The sequence below is a fragment of the Mytilus galloprovincialis genome, chromosome 1 (genome assembly GCF_965363235.1).
Source record: "Mytilus galloprovincialis chromosome 1, xbMytGall1.hap1.1, whole genome shotgun sequence".
Classification (NCBI taxonomy): domain Eukaryota; kingdom Metazoa; phylum Mollusca; class Bivalvia; order Mytilida; family Mytilidae; genus Mytilus; species Mytilus galloprovincialis.
Genome location: NC_134838.1, coordinates 43,602,179 through 43,619,863, shown reverse-complemented (window position 1 = coordinate 43,619,863; position 17,685 = coordinate 43,602,179). Strand labels below are relative to the sequence as shown.

The following is a 17,685-nucleotide window of genomic DNA, read 5'->3' as shown; positions in this document are numbered from 1 at the left end:
TGAAATTTATAGTAATACCAAACACTTATCATAGATGGCATATAGACCAGATATAACCCTGAATAAGTGAACATTAAATAACGAAAAAGCATTACAAATAGTATCAACAGGTCAAATGAACAAGAAAGAACAATTTAAGAGTGCTCGCAGTTACTGACAACTAGTCAAAAGCCATAAACAATTAATTATAAAAAAATCATGCATCAGAGACATTTAATACTTTGTTTGATAAGCTTATAAAAGGCAAAATTAAGCACCTTGGAAAATTCTTTAGGTTTCCTCTTAGCTATATGGATGTCCTATCACTGAATAACCCATATTTTCAGTCAGAACTTATATTTCATATATCCCAGGAAACTTGTAATTAAGGAAGCTTCTAATGCGTTTAGGACTGCTTCATACCTTTATCTGTTGCTCAATATTGACACAGATGGACGACTTCACATTAAAATCAATGACAAACGGGACGATTTGAACTTCCCAATTATTAATTTCACATTTTCGGCTGGAACATACTTTCTGCACCATCGTATGGTGTTTACATATTTCTGATTATACGTTACTCTCGTGTATGTCACACTATACAGACTCCATATACATGAGCGTGCTCCGTACGCAGAAACTGCTCCATCAGTGTTATGATGAGGAAAGATTAAAAATGACACTCCGTAAATTTTATGGACACCATCATGAATTGATTGATCTGTATGAAGTGTCTGTGTCTAAACTAACCAACGACACTTTTACCACGTCTTAGAATGAAGTTTACAATCAACGTCATATGGTCTGCTAAGTATCGAGTTTGACTGATTTGAAGAGTGTGAATTCGCATTGCTATTAAACGAATAGTTAGTAAAGATGTTTATTTTTTAAGTTTGGTTGGATTTTGTGTTATGTCTTATCGTTTGTGCTTTGAATTCAATTTGTACTTCCTATATGAGTGTAAACGTTAATCTTACTAATCAGCTAGTTCATTTATATATTTTTTTAGTTTAGAGCAACTTTATGAACATAATTTTTATGTGGTAACACTTTTCATTTAGCAGAAAAATAGACAAGGTTAGAAAATACAAGTAATTACATCATTACTAACACAATTTTATATTGATATTCTTGTAATGGCAAGTAAATACATAAAATAAAATTATTACAAACCTAAACCTAACTTGTATTCTATATTAGAAAATACATTTAACATCACTTTTTGTGGCGTTTATACATTCGTGTGACGCACAGTTCATAATTCTATTGTGGAGTGCGTATGTACTATCGTAAATTAATTGACGTCTTTCTGTTACATGTGTTATTATTCTGTGATTTACATGTAATAAAGTCTTTTTATTTTATCTATATATGTATTTCTATGTTCTTAGTGTTTTTTTCTATATTTGTACTGTATTTCTGTTACATAATGTTGTTATTTTAGCGGTCTTTTTAACAGTGCCATATAAGTTGGAGGTTTGGCTAGCCATTAAACCAGGTTCGACCGACCATTTGTTTTTAAAATATCCTGTACCAAATCAGAAACATGTCAGTTGTTATCAAATATTCCATTCTCAATTTTATCTTTTGTTTTGTTGTTTTCCTCTCATAGTTGGTGTGTTTCCCTAGGTTTGGTTTGTGACCAGGATTTGTACTTGCTTAATTTATTTTTACCGCTGACCAGCGGTTTATACTGCTGTATATACGTAGCCTTTATTATTTGCTAAATATGTGATACTGAACTCGTGTACTTTTCAAATTCAGTTTAAACTTTTATAGGTTGCCTTTATTGGAATATCCAACTGGGCTTTGGATCCTGCCAAAATGAATCGAGGAATTTTTGTTCAGAGAGATGTACCTGATGAAGAAGAATTGCTGCAAAGTGCACGGTAGTTTTAATTTTTTTATTTCATTTAAAAAAACATAAAAAGCCATATCAGCACCTGAAATCATTATAATTATAGGCATATTGTTGAATTGTTCTATTGTAGAATGTTGCCTTATTGGCAATTACACCGCATCTTCTTATATATCTATATCACAATAGAATCCTCCAGTGTCCTATAAAACTTAAGGGTAATATATAATATAAATATCACTTGTCAGTTTTGTACTCCGGATGGATTCATATGTTGAATTTTAGGATTCACAGCATAGATTTCCATTTCTCTTGTTGTACAGTGTTATATTGTAATGACGTCATTGACGTCATTGACTCATTATACATGTACCTTAAATCAGGGATTTGCTGCGAGGATTTTTGGATTTTTGCAGGAAATTTTCTTTATAGGATACTTGTTTACAATGTGTTTTCATTAATCAAATCCATTAACCAATACAGGTACCGAAAGTTGGAAATAGGAGTTAAGTTTATATGGGAAATTATTGTGACAATTATAGCCATGTGTCTTACAGTATAATTAATTGTCTTAGCAAAATATAAATTGATATTGATTTGAATGAAAAACTAGCATGACGGTAACTGCAGAAATGCTGTTTGACGGCGGAACTTTTTGGGAAAATATGCAAGACATCTTGCGTAAAAACATAATATTACACAAATACATTTTTTAAGATAAAATGTACTGGACAAAAGTATTTCTGTTGACTAAAACTGAATACTGTAGACCAACTTATTTTCGCGAGCAATTTATTTTTCGCGACTTAAGCGAGAAGGAAAATAACGCGATTTTAAATCGTCGCAAATATGTATTACTTGGTGCTTTCCTTATTGAACTACATTAAGAAAACATAGAAAATCGCGAAATTAAATCGACGCAAAGTGGACTAGAAAGGTATAAACGCGAAATAAAGTATCCGCGAAAATAAATAGGTTCACAGTATTGAATTTTTAATAACAATGCTAAAATCCAAGTCAAAAATTTAAGCAAATAAAAAACTTATGATAATGTTTTTTATGAAACTGCTGGTATTCATAAATACAAAAAAACATTTTTCCGTTTTAGTAAAATTTGTTCTACTGACGGCTTTGTTCGGGATATGATACAACCTATGATACATTCGTTAGCGATGTCTTACCTTGAGGTATTTGAAAAGGCCACTGAATCAAAAAGAGAATTCTATGGTTTACGAGACTTTTACAGGTACAATTTTAACTATGTTTATAGAGATATTTATCTGACTTTTGAGAAATTTTATAATGATTTACATATATGCCAAGGTTACCGTTACTGACAAAATTGTATTGCCATTATGTTTTTTGGCACAACTTTTTGTTTGATTTTGGGTCCTGAGTGCTCTTCAACCTTGTACTTGTTTGACTTTATAACTATATTGAACTGAGCATCACTGATGAGTCTTATGTAGACGAAACGTGCGTCTGGCGTATTAAATTATAATCCTTGTACCTTTGATAACTTATTACAACAAATTTATTAAAAAAAGTTCAAAATTATTCCCAAAATGAAAATTTGGGACAGCAATAACTTCAAAATAATTAAATTTATAAATGTAAATAAAAGATACAAACCAAGGTACACAACAATAACGGAGGGAATTGCATAAAAACCCAAAATTGACCGTGACCTACGAAGTGTCACTTGCTATATACATGTATCAACCGTTATGCTTATCTGTACGCAGTATAAATGTCACAATCAGGTATAGTATTATATATGACATATACTTGCCATTGAAAAGATAAGGAAACTCGCGGGCTTCTGTCATCAAATTAAGTAGTTTAGCTATTTCTACATTTTTCTATATAAGAAAATGCCGATGCCAATTCCGGAGGATTACTGTTGCTATCAATTAGTTTGATGTGTTTGAGCTTTTGATTCTGTCATTTGATTAAACTAAGAACTTTCCGTTTAAAATTTGCATCGTAGTTTGGTATTTTTTGTTATTTTACTTTTTCTATAGATATAGTCGTATTGACGGTACAAATACAATGTGGTATTTTATAACATTTTCTGAACTTTTATTTTTTTATTGCAGCGCCTTGGATTTTACAATTTTAGTATCAATAAAAAAACACTGTTCTAAAGTACTGAAACATACAAAACTATAGACTAAAAAAAATCTATGCTTTTCGTTATAAAGAGTAGCGAAAGATATTCAAACTCATACATCGAAAACAAACAAAAAAAGACAGCGTCATGGCATAAAACAACCAAATGACAACAATAGTTCACAAAACACAACATAGAAAAATTAAGTGCGAGCAACATATGCCCAATCAAAGCCCGGGATTTGTCTCAGCTGCCTCAGAACGGTAAGCAGATTCTTCTCCACATATGACAATCGTGGTGTTGCTCTCACAAAATACGTTGAAAATAAGGTATAAAACGTGATAAAGTATCACACATTTATGGTTTCATTAAAAAATCGTACCTAACCCGAAGACATTACCAAATACGTCAAACACTGAAATTTTACTGGATAAAATTTTGAATTAATAACATTATTTTTTTAAAACGAAGGATCAACAGGACAAAAACAGACAATTAAAAGTATCGAAAACATCATGAAGTGTACCAAAAACCTCATTCAAAGCTAAACTAAGATCAACACAAACCCCATGTGAATGAAACGGAGGGGGGGGGGGGGGTTAATGTCAGGTGGTTTGAAAGGTATAGCATACCAAGCTCCGGATCCATGTACCAAAAACATATTGTCAAAAAGATAACATTAATTTCAAGCAAGAACATATGATAAAAAAAAATGATTTGTACTAAATATTATTTTCAATGTTTTTAGGTTCACTGTATGGAATATATCATATCGGTTGTGTCATATACAAATTCGTTGGCAATGCACCAAAGGTCAATAATATACACTGAAACTATGTCATGTTTTTGTTGAACAGCAGTAAGAAGTGAGGGCATAGATTAGTACGATAAGAATTGTATGAATAACACAACTTATCCTTTAAAATATGTTGCACCAAACACATTAATATCCGACGATTTTTTATCGTCTTTATATTTCAGCTTGCTTAAAATGCTATATGGGTTTATTTCAAAATCTCGAAGAAAACCAACATGGTTTCAATTGAAGCATTGCATTTTAAGAAACTTTGGAGGTTTGTCAGAACACATTGTTCGACCATTGGATATATTTGCTAAACATTTAGCAAATTTAGTGAACACAGATGAACAGGTTTGCATAGTTAATTATATTTTAAATATAATATGTTACTTTTTTAAAAGACATAATGAAAGAACGATTCAACCAAAACCAAAAACTGAAAGTCAAGGTTTAAAAAAAAAAAAACACGTGAGGAACTATAAAGCAAATGTGACAAAAAAAATAGAGCAGATTTGCATAATTAATTTTGCCAAAGGAAGTTGGACCCTTAGTTTTAAATAATTTTTCTAATAATAGGACAATTCTTTGCACAATTTATAATTCATTATTTTGTTTTGGATCAAAATGGGTTTATAAAAAAGTACAAAAACAGAAAAGAATATGAACAAACATGTTACATACTTGTTTACATGCTTGAAACATGAACCAGATTTTGTGTAAGTTTCGCAAAGCGCCAAACCACGAAAATAATAAAACCTCATATTTATTTTTGGTGCCGGAAAAACGTTTCCCTTTTAATGAGATCCCCTTACAATTTAGATGATGGGTCCTCTCGTCGGATTGTCATATGATTTCATATTAATAAACTTTGAAATGCAGGATCATTCTGACATTTCAAAATTTATCATGGCCTACTTAGAGCTATTATTACTGATGACATTGCGAATTCTGTTTTTAAATATCATACAAGATTAACGGAGTCGTTTCATATGTTAGCTTGGTCATTAACCGATAATCTATTTTTATAGATTACAGAATTCGATCCTGAATGTTCTCCAACTGGAATGATTCAGGCTTGCCTTCAAGGAAGTAGTCAGTTAGAAAGGTATGAACATACTGCACGGTCATGATGGTTTTACTGAAATGATCACACTATGAAGGGAAAGATAATACAAACTAAGAGATTTTTTGTTTTTTACTATGTTTTTTTCTATTATTCTAGGACTTCCAGATACATCGATATGATTTAACTTGTCGTCAGTCTAACTCCATTATACTAACAGTATTATATCTCTCCAAGTAAAACACAATTCAAATCATATACTTTTTCTTTTCTGTTATTTATGTAATTTTAATAATTCAAGATCTGGAATTTATCAAATATTGATTAGATTTTCAAATTTTCAGAAACACAATTTAAATGACAGATAGATTTAATGAAGCACATGGTTTACATTTTGAAATAATTGTGTAATCATTTTAAATTGAGCTGTGCAACGATGTCATTCCTTATCCAAATTTGGGTATATTTCATTTTTTTTTTATTTGACGCTTTTCCAGTTGAAATTGTAAGACATTAGGATGTTTCGATAATTGAACACAAGATAAACGATATAATTAAACGAGACCGAAAAAGAACTTTAAAAGCTTGTAGTCACTAGATATTTCATTCAATTTGAAGATAGAAAATGCCTTTCAACGCTTTTTGTATTTGATATTATTTAATATAACAATCATTTCTGTTATAAAAATACTTCTTTTTTTTAATACAAGTACAATCATTTTGAATATATATCAGAAGGACAGCTATCAGAATCAAGTTGTAATATTTGTAAAATATTGATGTCGATTTCTTTAAAAACTTTTCAATTAGATCTGCATTAAGTTTTAAAAAAAGTTGCAAAAATACTGGTTCAACTGCATATGTTTCATTGTTAGGATTTTAAACTGATATGTAAAATTACAGTAATGAATATGTTTCTTAATATTGAATATACGTTATTGTTTTTAAAGTGAAACCAGGTATATGTTGTTGCTTACTCAGAACTACGAAGCTCTTACTATTCTGCAGCAGACAATCCTTGCAATGAACAATGCTGAAGTAGTATTTGGAAGTAGTTTTCCAAATGACCAAGGATATACACAAGTAATATTGAGTTTTAAACATTTTGAACTTTAAAAAAATCCTTCTTGACATGTTGCTTGGACTAATATATATGATATTAAGTAGCTATTATACATGTTATATTAATTATGAACATTTATTCATTTGTGAAAAGTCTCAGGATTTTAGTTTGGTAATACATTTAAAGTTTGTTGTTGTGTATACATTTTTGGTGAATTGTCCCCCTATCCACAAGCAGTGGCCAACGTATACGTATTGGTTGACATTTTTAGTGTGACTTTACTCTCCTAGTATTTTCATATGCATCGTTCGTTCCTAAACTGTATTATAATTACAATTTTAAAAAGAATTATATCATAATATGTACATCAGTCAAATGGTTTACATTTCAGATTTGCAGAAACATCAACCGGATTAAACTTTGCATGGAAACTGGAACCACAGTTATCCTTCTTAATTTAGAAAACCTGTATGAAAGCTTATATGATGCTCTTAATCAGGCAGGTTTATTAAGTTTCAATTTATAACAACTGTTAGATATAAGGGAATTCGCTTTTCAGTTTCAAAATAATAAGCTTTTCAAAACACTAGTTCATATTGATAGGGGATTAATAAAGGAACCAAAAAAGCAAAAAAATAGGAAAATGTTCTCCTGACTTTTCATAGCTTTATCATTGACAAGTTAAAGTTCTCAAAAGCTATTAAAAAAAATTTAAATTTTATAAGACTTTAACAGATGGCTTATCATTATACATGTAAAAGATTTATAGAAAGAAAATAGGGGTCAATGGGCAAATATTTTAAGGCATTCAAATGGATAAAACTAGAGGATTTCAAAAATCTGACAAAAATTCCAAACATGACAAGCGAACATCCTTAAACTATTTATCTAAATGGAGTTGTTTTGATAAGAGATATTACGTATACAGAAACAAAGTTAACCTTTCAAAATAATGTTGATTATGCTCGAACATTAAGTCTCCCTTCAATCAAGAATTAAATTCCATATGAGGATGTTTTATCGTATAATGTATTTTAATATGCACCGATCATCAACTTACTGTGTACCACAGTTCTGAACTGTATTTTTGTCATTTGAATTGTGACATCACACAATACATGCAATAGGACATATGTTAAAAATTTTACTACATTGCATTTGTGGAACAAATAGAAAACACTAGTGTTTGAATATTGGTATTTTGTACATGTTATTGAGTTCTCAGGTAAATTTAACTTTCGTAAGCAATTTGTTATTTTTTGTGAAACAAGAAGTTTTACTTCGCTAATATGATGAATATTGAACACTGCAAATTCTAATTTAAGTATTACATTGAGTTTTGTGGTGAAAGATTTGTTGACCTTGGACTTGGAACACATCGAGTGAAATGCAGAGTTCACAGGGACTTCAGGTATGATATAATTGTATATATTGTGTGTAGGAGAGATAACTTTGGATTCTATTCCTGCAAATAATTGGGGTGAACACTCTGAGGTCCCCTAACTCAGACACATATTTATCTCTTTGTATAGCAAAGCAATTAAAAAGAAGTAGATGTTTTAAGGTATGCTGAAAAGGTGCAACTAAGAAATTACATTTTGAATTCTTTTAATTTATATTCTGAAACAAAAAAATATTGCATTTACTATTGCATCTAGTATGAAGTTGTCGTATGAATGACAATGAGACAAATCTTCATCCATGTCACATTGTTTCAAACGATAACAATTATAGGTCAAAGTACAGCCTTCAAGATGAAGCCTTGACTTACACCGATCATCAAACTATAGATAGCACAAAAATTCAAATTCTAGACCTGAGAAAGGAGTTTGTCTGTTTGTCTTTTTAATTTTTAGCCATGGCGTTGTCAGTTTATTTTCGATATATGAGTTTGACTGTCCGTCTGGTATCTTTCGTCCCTCTTTGTTAATTTAATACACTTTTACGCGTCTGGCGTATAAAATTATAATCCTGGTACTTTTGATAACTAATTAGAGACTCTTCATGCTAACTAAAGGGATAGACATGAGAGTAGTATACCCCTTGTTTACCTTTGCAAAAAGTATTTTATGTGAAGATCAAAATCAGTAATAACACAAATCCAACAAGCTTCTATGTTAGACATGTTAGACAAACAAATAGATTGAAAGGTTAACGTCTGGTTTCACAAATTGCCCTTACGTCGACATTTTTTTTACTTTAATTTAATTATTGATGCAAAAGTTACAATTCGATGTTTATTTTACAAGTGTATCCTTATTTTATATACCGTTCTTTGCTAATTTTCAATCTATATTGAACCAAATAAAATATGGGTTTAAAACTGCATATAGTTCTGTAATGAGGAGTATGCAAATTTCATCTATGCTTTAATTTCAATTCGTCGAAATCGAATAACTGATGTTTTGTTTTATTTTTACAAATATTTAGAATAATTTGTAGTCAGCACTTCTGTGTTGACATCCTGGTATCTATGATGAGTTTATTTACAACCAATAGGTCGATGCCACTGCTTGTGGAATTCTTATTTCAGGGGGTATCACAAGTTCAGAAATCGGCACTTCTGTGTTGACAAGAATTAAAATTGATATGGTCACAATGATAAATTAACTGATTACAAAACTTGAAAATTTTGAAACTCTAAGGTTTTTTAACCTCAGGAATAGATTACCTTAGCTACATTTGGCAAAACTTTAAGAAATCTGTGTCCTCAATGCTCTCCAGCTTCGTTCTTTATCAAGCCTCATTAGCTTTTTCGTGTTCAGGCGTAACTGATGAGTCTTTTTTTTAGACAAAACGCGCGTCTGGTACAAATAAAAAATTCCAAGCCTGGTATCTATAATGAACTTATAGATAATAGTCCATATTTTGATCGCTCAATTTTTTGAGATTTTTTTGTGGATGTCGCATGGCGAAGTTTCCGTAGATTTTACTTTTTGGAGTTAATAATCATCTGTGGGTACATATTGTGAACGTGTTTTTTTATATTGTATTAAGATATATTATTAAACTTTGTTCAAAGACTTGGATAATTTCATATCATAAAAATAATGATACAATCGGTTTAGTCTTTACGAAAACGTTTTTGTTTCTATTTTTTCAAATGTGTATCAAGTTGGTAATCGATGCAATTGGACTACTACGCTATCATGGTTATATAAAAGCAAGTATAAAAACCCCGTTTCTTTAAATTTTATCCATTAGAACCAAAAAAAATATATATACACTTTATTCATATAAGAACCTTTTACAAAATTTACTTTTTAAAAGACTATTTCAGAAGATCAAATTTTACGTTACGTATAGAAAAAAAAATAGAAAAAAAAAATAAGATAGAATAATTTATATATAGTCGTTTAGGAAATGCGGTATTGTTTTAACACATGAAGGAAATTCAAGTCGATGAGAAAGAGACAGAAAACTAAAAACGAACATCATCAACTGAACTAATATCCGAGGGTGATTTTTAAGTGCCTCAAAACACCTGTCTAATATGTGTTTGCTGTTAGGGTGCTCATGATAAGTACACATTAGGTTGTTCCGGCAATTGGGACATTAACGTGATAGTTCGTGACCCCTATATTCCAGAACTGCGAAACCACTGGCAATTGTGTTTGAAAGTTTTCACTTCAACTGTGTTTACTGGAATCATTGGCTTTAATAGCATGTGAGCAGCAATCCTCTATCAAAGATTTTCTGATTTGAAACATAAGCTCTCTAATATCATATTAACTGGGAGATGTATGCTCCATATTATCTATTGATCTCACGTGTTGTACTGGTCTGGTTTGATTCATGTTTTTCCATACAGGATATGCAACGGTTTTTTTTATTAAGTCTCCACATGCGGTGCAGGATCTGATTACCCTTCTGGAGCTCTTGAGATCACCCCCAGTTTTTGGTAAGGTTCGTGTTGCTTGGTCTTTTGTTTTCTATGTTGTGTCATGTGTACTAATATTTGTTTGTTAGTCTTTTTTCATTTCTAGCCATGGCGTTTCAGTTTATTTTCGATTTATGAATTTGACTGTCCCTTTGGTATCTTTAGCCTCTCTTTTGAAGTAAAATGTGTCCCAACATTTTCAGTTAAATAATTAACAATCATCGTGCCGTCCATTTACAATGGATTTTTTTTTATATTTGCAGATTAATTGTTGTAGCTGAGGAGCATGTTGTCTATGAAAAATTTCCAATTCCACTTATTAACCGCCTTGAAAAGCATGTGTTGTCTATGAACACTATGCTAACTGAAGAACAGATAAAACTTACACACGATTTAAGAGAATGGGCTGAAAAGTACTCATCAGACAAATCCCCATCTCGTACCGGATACAAGTATGTATACAGTAACAAACCGGTCAATAGAAAGCTTTTTGTTTGATTGTTACAACATTATCTAACTTATATTGGACATAGACAACAATAACCAATGCATTATCTTTCCGAAATTATGAAACTTGTATTTGTACTATCGCTCGTAGATTATTGTTCACGAATCCACTACTTTTTATTTATCAATACTGCAATTTCGACTGTGTTGAATATTGTAACGAAAACCGAGCGGTCGGGCCTTGGTGTAAAACTATTAATGTTTATCCCTTAGTGCATTGATATAAGAATGTGTTTTGTAATAATTTATAAGTATATATGGCATAAAAGTTATAACTGGTTACCCTTCTTTGGTGGCTTGGTACTCTGGTTATCTGTCTACACCCTGGTATAAAAGGTTGATTACTCTGGTAAGGTCGGTTACTCTGGTAAGGTGAAGACTCGGACATAAAGGGTAGATTGGAGTATAGATTTCTGTACGGTTACTCTCGATGTTTGTAAGAATAACAGACTCGTTAAATAAAAATGAACTTGTTTTAACTTTAAGATGCATTTAATATCAACAATACACATATTATATCTCTTAACAGTATTCTAGTTTAACAAAAAAATACTTTACTTTATTAACCTTAGAATATCGTGAATTAAAGAAATAGATAGCGGATAAATATACCCAGAAAGTTTACTAGCTATAGTTTAGAAATAGGCAAATTCAATGGCGAACGATAAAGTTTATCTCGAGAAGTTATTTTCTAAATGCAACTTGTTACGGAATTAACAAACCCACATTATACGGAAGTAGTCTCCTTAGACATTGTAATAGGTGGCTGTCTGGTGTATACTGCTTGGTCTGGTAAATGGTATCTTTCTACATGTTTATTGAAATTGTTTAGAATTAGCGTGTGTTACTTTGCGTAGGTAAAGTCGTACTGAAGTTCCATTTGTATTCTCCGCCGTATTTATACTTAGGTAAACCAATCTACCGATTTGGTTTACGGTAGAATTATTTGATTTGGTTTACCGTTTACAAGTTGCCATTTCGGAAAATACCTAAATTAACAAAACCGGAACTGGTGACTACCAAAATAGTTAATGACGTCATCGTACGTCATTTGAAGTCAGCAATGCACAGGTGTTCAAAATGTAAAAACATATGCAGGAATAATAAAAAGTTTAAGAGTTAAAATTGTTCAAACATAGTTATACAAGAAATATATAATGAGATCAGTCAATTAATGGAAAGGTTGAAACAACATCATCACACAATTTTACGGGAAACAAGTTCCATTTCAGGGGAACCACATTTCGTTACAATATGTTTTCACAAAATAGCAGATTAATAAAATGCAACAAAATTTAAAAAGGTATTAAGGAAGGAAATTTCATATAAAATTTAGAGCATTTTAAAGAGGTAAATATATCTGAAGTCTCATAAAATGCTATATCTCTGTCAATACGTAAACCTAGTTTATTTGACTATCAGTTATACATTTTTTATGTATGAATATCACTAACTACACGTATGCTTTCTTGAGTTTGTTTCTAAATGATTATTTTTTATTTGTTCTTGTCTTCTACTAGGTGGTACACAATTTTACAAATTCAAATCTTAGGTACATAGCTATTTTTATGTCCCACCTACGATAGTAGAGGGGCATTATGTTTTCTGGTCTGTAGCTCCGTTCGTCTGTGCGTCCGTTCGTCTGTCTGTGAGTCCGTCCGTTCAGGTTAAAGTTTTTGGTCAAGGTAGTTTTTGATGAAGCTCAAGTCCAATCAACTTGAAACTTAGTAGACTTGTTGCTTATGATGTGATCTTTCTAATTATAAAGCCAAATTAGACTTTTGACCCCAATTTCACGGTCCACTGAACATAGAAAATGAAAGTGGGAGTTTCAGGTTAAAGTTTTTGGTCAAGGTAGTTTTTGATAAAATTGAAGTCCAATCAACTTGAAACTTAGTACATATGTTCCCTATAGTATAATCTTTCTAATTTTTATACCAAATTAGATTATTAACCAATTTCACGGTCCATGGAACATGGAAAAGGATAGTGCGAGTGGGGCATCCGTGTACTTTGGACACATTCTTGTTATATTTGTATTTTGCTTGCTAGCTGTCAGTGGCTGCGAGCACTCTCAGGTCTGAACATAGTGTCTTTTCATAGCTCACTATGCCCAGTGGCTTTTGCACATTGATAAGACCGCATGGTGATCTTTAAATGTAGTCATATGCTACACTGTCATATGGTTTATGGTGAAGATTCGTCTCATAAGCAATACTACACATCTTATCATTTTATATGAAATATTATATTACGAATATGTGCTTCGATTAATGACATGACTGAATTACAAGATTATGATTTGGAACGATAAATCGCATACATGTGTGTTGCTAAATATGTAGTAGAGTGCTTAACTATTCCCCAATAAAGAAAGAGTGTTGTTATAGCACAGCATAAGATCAAAGTTAACTTAAGAAACTAATTTAAGAGGCTTAACTCAAAATTAATGAGAACTATTAAGTCAGTCATGCGCCCAAGAATTCAACATACTAAGACTTTTCAGTATGATCGAATAAAGTTGAGTAAAAAACTGAATAATCGAGTATGGTTTAGAAAGAGTTCATGTGATATTTTAAATAATAAATAATATTGATTAAGATAGTAAAAAAATCAATACAGTCAAGTGTAATACTGCACAAAAATCTTCCACAGATTGTTTATTTGATTCATTAAACTATAGAAAAAATTGTACAGGTTTGTAATTTGCGAAACATTATTTCTTAAAAAATACGATTCAGAGCTGATTACAATTAGGTATCAATACAAGCTTTATGAAATCATGTACATGATGTATACTGTGTAAATTATTACCATATATTTTATAAATCTCACTGATGCTCACGAGTTTAATAAATTCTAATATTAGTCATTACTGTTAAAATTCCTGTGTTTCGCATTTCAATCATTTATATCAATACATGCTTTTGAAAAAAAGTTGAGTTTCCAATAAAATCATGTTTGCTGAAGACGAATGGGTAGATTTGAGAAAAAAGTAGTTAACTAGTATAAGCATTTTGATTGGTTACACCTATGACAATTGAGGAATTGCTTTCCTTTGATAATATCATTATTTTGACTTGTTATGAATCAGTCTTCCAGAAGTTGAATCTATTGGTTTTTTTTAACAAATATGTGTTCCAGTATGTGCGTCTCTCTGATCGTCCGTTCATTTGTCATTTCCGTTTCAGGTTGACATAAGTATTCTGATTAATATAAAGTTTAATAACAAATCACGATGTCATAAACTTGGAGCTTTTTCATTATTATATGAACGTTAATAACGACTGTAAAAACATGGTTTCCATTTAAGATTCAGCTGTTGAGCTGAACAATTGGTCTCATGGACACATATTCATGTTTATATTTGTTTTTTATAACATTTTAGGAAGATTGAAAGAAAGATAAGCGATGTGTTTATTGGGTACCATGCTGATACGTGTTCTGCTGTTATACATCATATTTGCGAAAAAAATAAGTTAACTGAGGAGGAAATTCAGCATAGAACAGAACTGGTAAATTAAAACCAATATATGATTAAATTTCCCTCGAAGTACAACTGACGACCGACTGTTGGTTAATGTCAAATCAGCACACACGATTTTTAAGTTCTAATTTTGGTCAAATTGAAACAGAATTTTGAACTCATACCAAAAATTATGACAATTAAACCATTCAAGGTTATCACATAAAAAAATTATTTGAAAAATGTCATTCTAATAGGGCACTAGCTACGAGATAAATAAAAAATATAGAATATGATTTTTTTCGTTCAATCATTAATCAAAGTGGAATAGTGAAATAAACATTCGGTTTTAGCAGCCAGTATGGTTAATTTTTTTCAAAATAATCTAAGAAACATTGATGATGAATTTGTCACATGCAAATTAATAGGTCGACCTTATTGAATCTGTATTCATGTAAAGTAAAACTCCAATTAAGCCATCTATCAAGCGAAAGAGAACGCATGAATCGTGCGTGCTGGGTTTTTTTTAAGGAAAGCAATGTCAACATTGGAAGTGAAACATAGGTAAATCATTTGACTGGCTGATTCGACAAAAATCGTTCTTATACAGGTAAAACGATGATTTACATATATTTTAAATCTATTATATGTAATTAAACAAACCTAGAAAACCCAAACTCCAATTTCACGAGTCCGGTTTCTAATCAAAGTTCAAAACTTTGTACCTCTCGTGTTTAGATACATTGAATTACGAATCACAATGACATTTGCATTTTTGTTTAACTTGAAACGAGGCATATATTCAAAAGCAAAATAAAAAAGTTACTGAACTCCGAGGAAAATTCAAATCGGAAAGTCCCTAATCAAGTGTTTATTTCTTAAATATGAAATCTTAACAAATAGGAATAAATAATTATCAAAGATACCAGGATTATAATTTAATACGCCAGACGCGCGTTTCGTCTACATAACACTCATCAGTGACGCTCAGATCAAAATAGTTATAAAGCCAAACAAATACAAAGTTAATAAAGAGCATTGAAAAACCGAATTCCAAAAAGTTGTGCTAAATACGGCTAAAGTAATCTATTCCTTGGATAAGAAAATCCTTAGATTTTTGAAAAATTCAAAGTTTTGTAAAAGGAAATTTATAAAAACTACCATATAATTGATTCATGTCAATCTAATCATTGATTGAAGATAATGTCTTTATATATTCACCCCAATAAACAAAAAAATGTACATTTTACTATTGCCAGATTCTCAGCGAAGCAAAGTCTGCATTGTTATGGTGTGCCACTCCAGCTGTTATTTTTCAAAATGGACAAGGAGAAGAAATGGAAATATATGCAAAAAAACAACAGCACGAGAATTTAGCAGATTTTTTATGTACTAAGTTAAAAGATGAACCACAAAGAAATATTTATGCTCAGGTAAGTTGAAATGGGAAAAAAATAGATGACTCAAAAGATTTTTCTCGTGATACTTGAGCAAAATTAGGAGAAATAACTATTGAAATAATTTTAAACATTGAAATATGTTTCAACGTTTCTGTAATTTTGTTCATGTTCAAGTCATATTGGCTCTTATTTCTTTGTGGTATTGAACACATTGACACCTTGTTATCATTTAATTGTTTAATATTGAAGTATTTGAATATAAGCTTTCAATTTTCTCTATCTTCCGTAGATTACCACGAATTCAAGAATTTTAGTCGCATTTGATATAGAAGAACTTTGTGAATCTGTACCAATTAGAAAAGAAAATGTCACAGTTTTGACTTTACGGCAGTTTCACACAGAACAACAATTTAGCAGAAAAATTAGGTATGCATCGCTTTATCAAGTTACAAATTAAGTAAGTTAATTTTTTGTTAGGTTTTTTTTCTGAGTTTTTTTTAGTCATTTTAGCACTAATATTGTCAGGTCGGACATCTGGAAATTGTCATGCGTATTTGCAAACATCATTCGTTGATTTTAGTTATCAGTAAGCATATAATTGTATGATAGCAGATCTGACAATAAAGTGTTCTATGTGTATTAAATACAAATATTTTGCAGGTCTTGTTCAGACAAAAATACTAAATTGGATTCCTTACTGCTGGTTCAATGTGAGTCAGGGGAACAGAATACAGAATTGATAGCATGTGCCAGATATTCAGTACAAAGAGAATTAATGTTTTCAATTGATGAAAAGAGTAAATTTCCCACTAAAGTCCATGTTGTATTTCTTGTACAGCTTCCTGGTATAGCTCGAGGATTATTTACAGGTCATCAGGTTTGTTTAAGAAATCAAAATATAATTTTTGCAGTATTTTGGAGATTTTACTTTATACTGAATTGTATCTTATTCATTTGTTTGAAACGTTCAAAAAAGTAGACAGAAATATTTGTAAAACTGTTTTTTTTTTTTTATCATTTTTGCTCATTTAAATCAAATATGTTTTGCAATAATTTATCGTAATGCTAAAAAAAATCAATGCCTTAATCTAAAAATATTTGTGACAGTACTTTCATGCTGACTAACTGTCTTGTGATACCCTGAGAATTAACAGTACACTTATGGTACCCTTTTTTATTCACTAGATATGCATTTTGGCAATAAAAGTACCATTCAAATAATACTTCGGACAGAAAACGGCTGTATTGCTAAATTGTTTATAAAGCCAGGACATTTTAACAGTGGAAATCATTTACTGACAGAAGTTATCCTCATATTTTTAAAGTTAAATTATTACAATTAAATTGCTATAAAAGGCTATGACATGAAAAAATGTGACACAATCCAACGAGGAAATCAACTACCTAATTCTTTAAGTTGGCAATTAACAAAAAATAAATAGGACCAAAGACAACAATTAATCTACAGACACATAAATAATCTATCCTGGTTTGACACCACAAAAAATATTGGTGCAAAATTTGGTTTCTATAGGACCAGTAGATTCATCTAGA

General features: G+C 30.8%; 1 pseudogene; it reads left to right on the top strand.

The window, feature by feature from the left end:
• LOC143060957 (E3 ubiquitin-protein ligase rnf213-alpha-like) overlaps nucleotides 1–17,685 on the top strand; it is a 198,751-nt pseudogene that overhangs the window by 97,374 nt on the left and 83,692 nt on the right.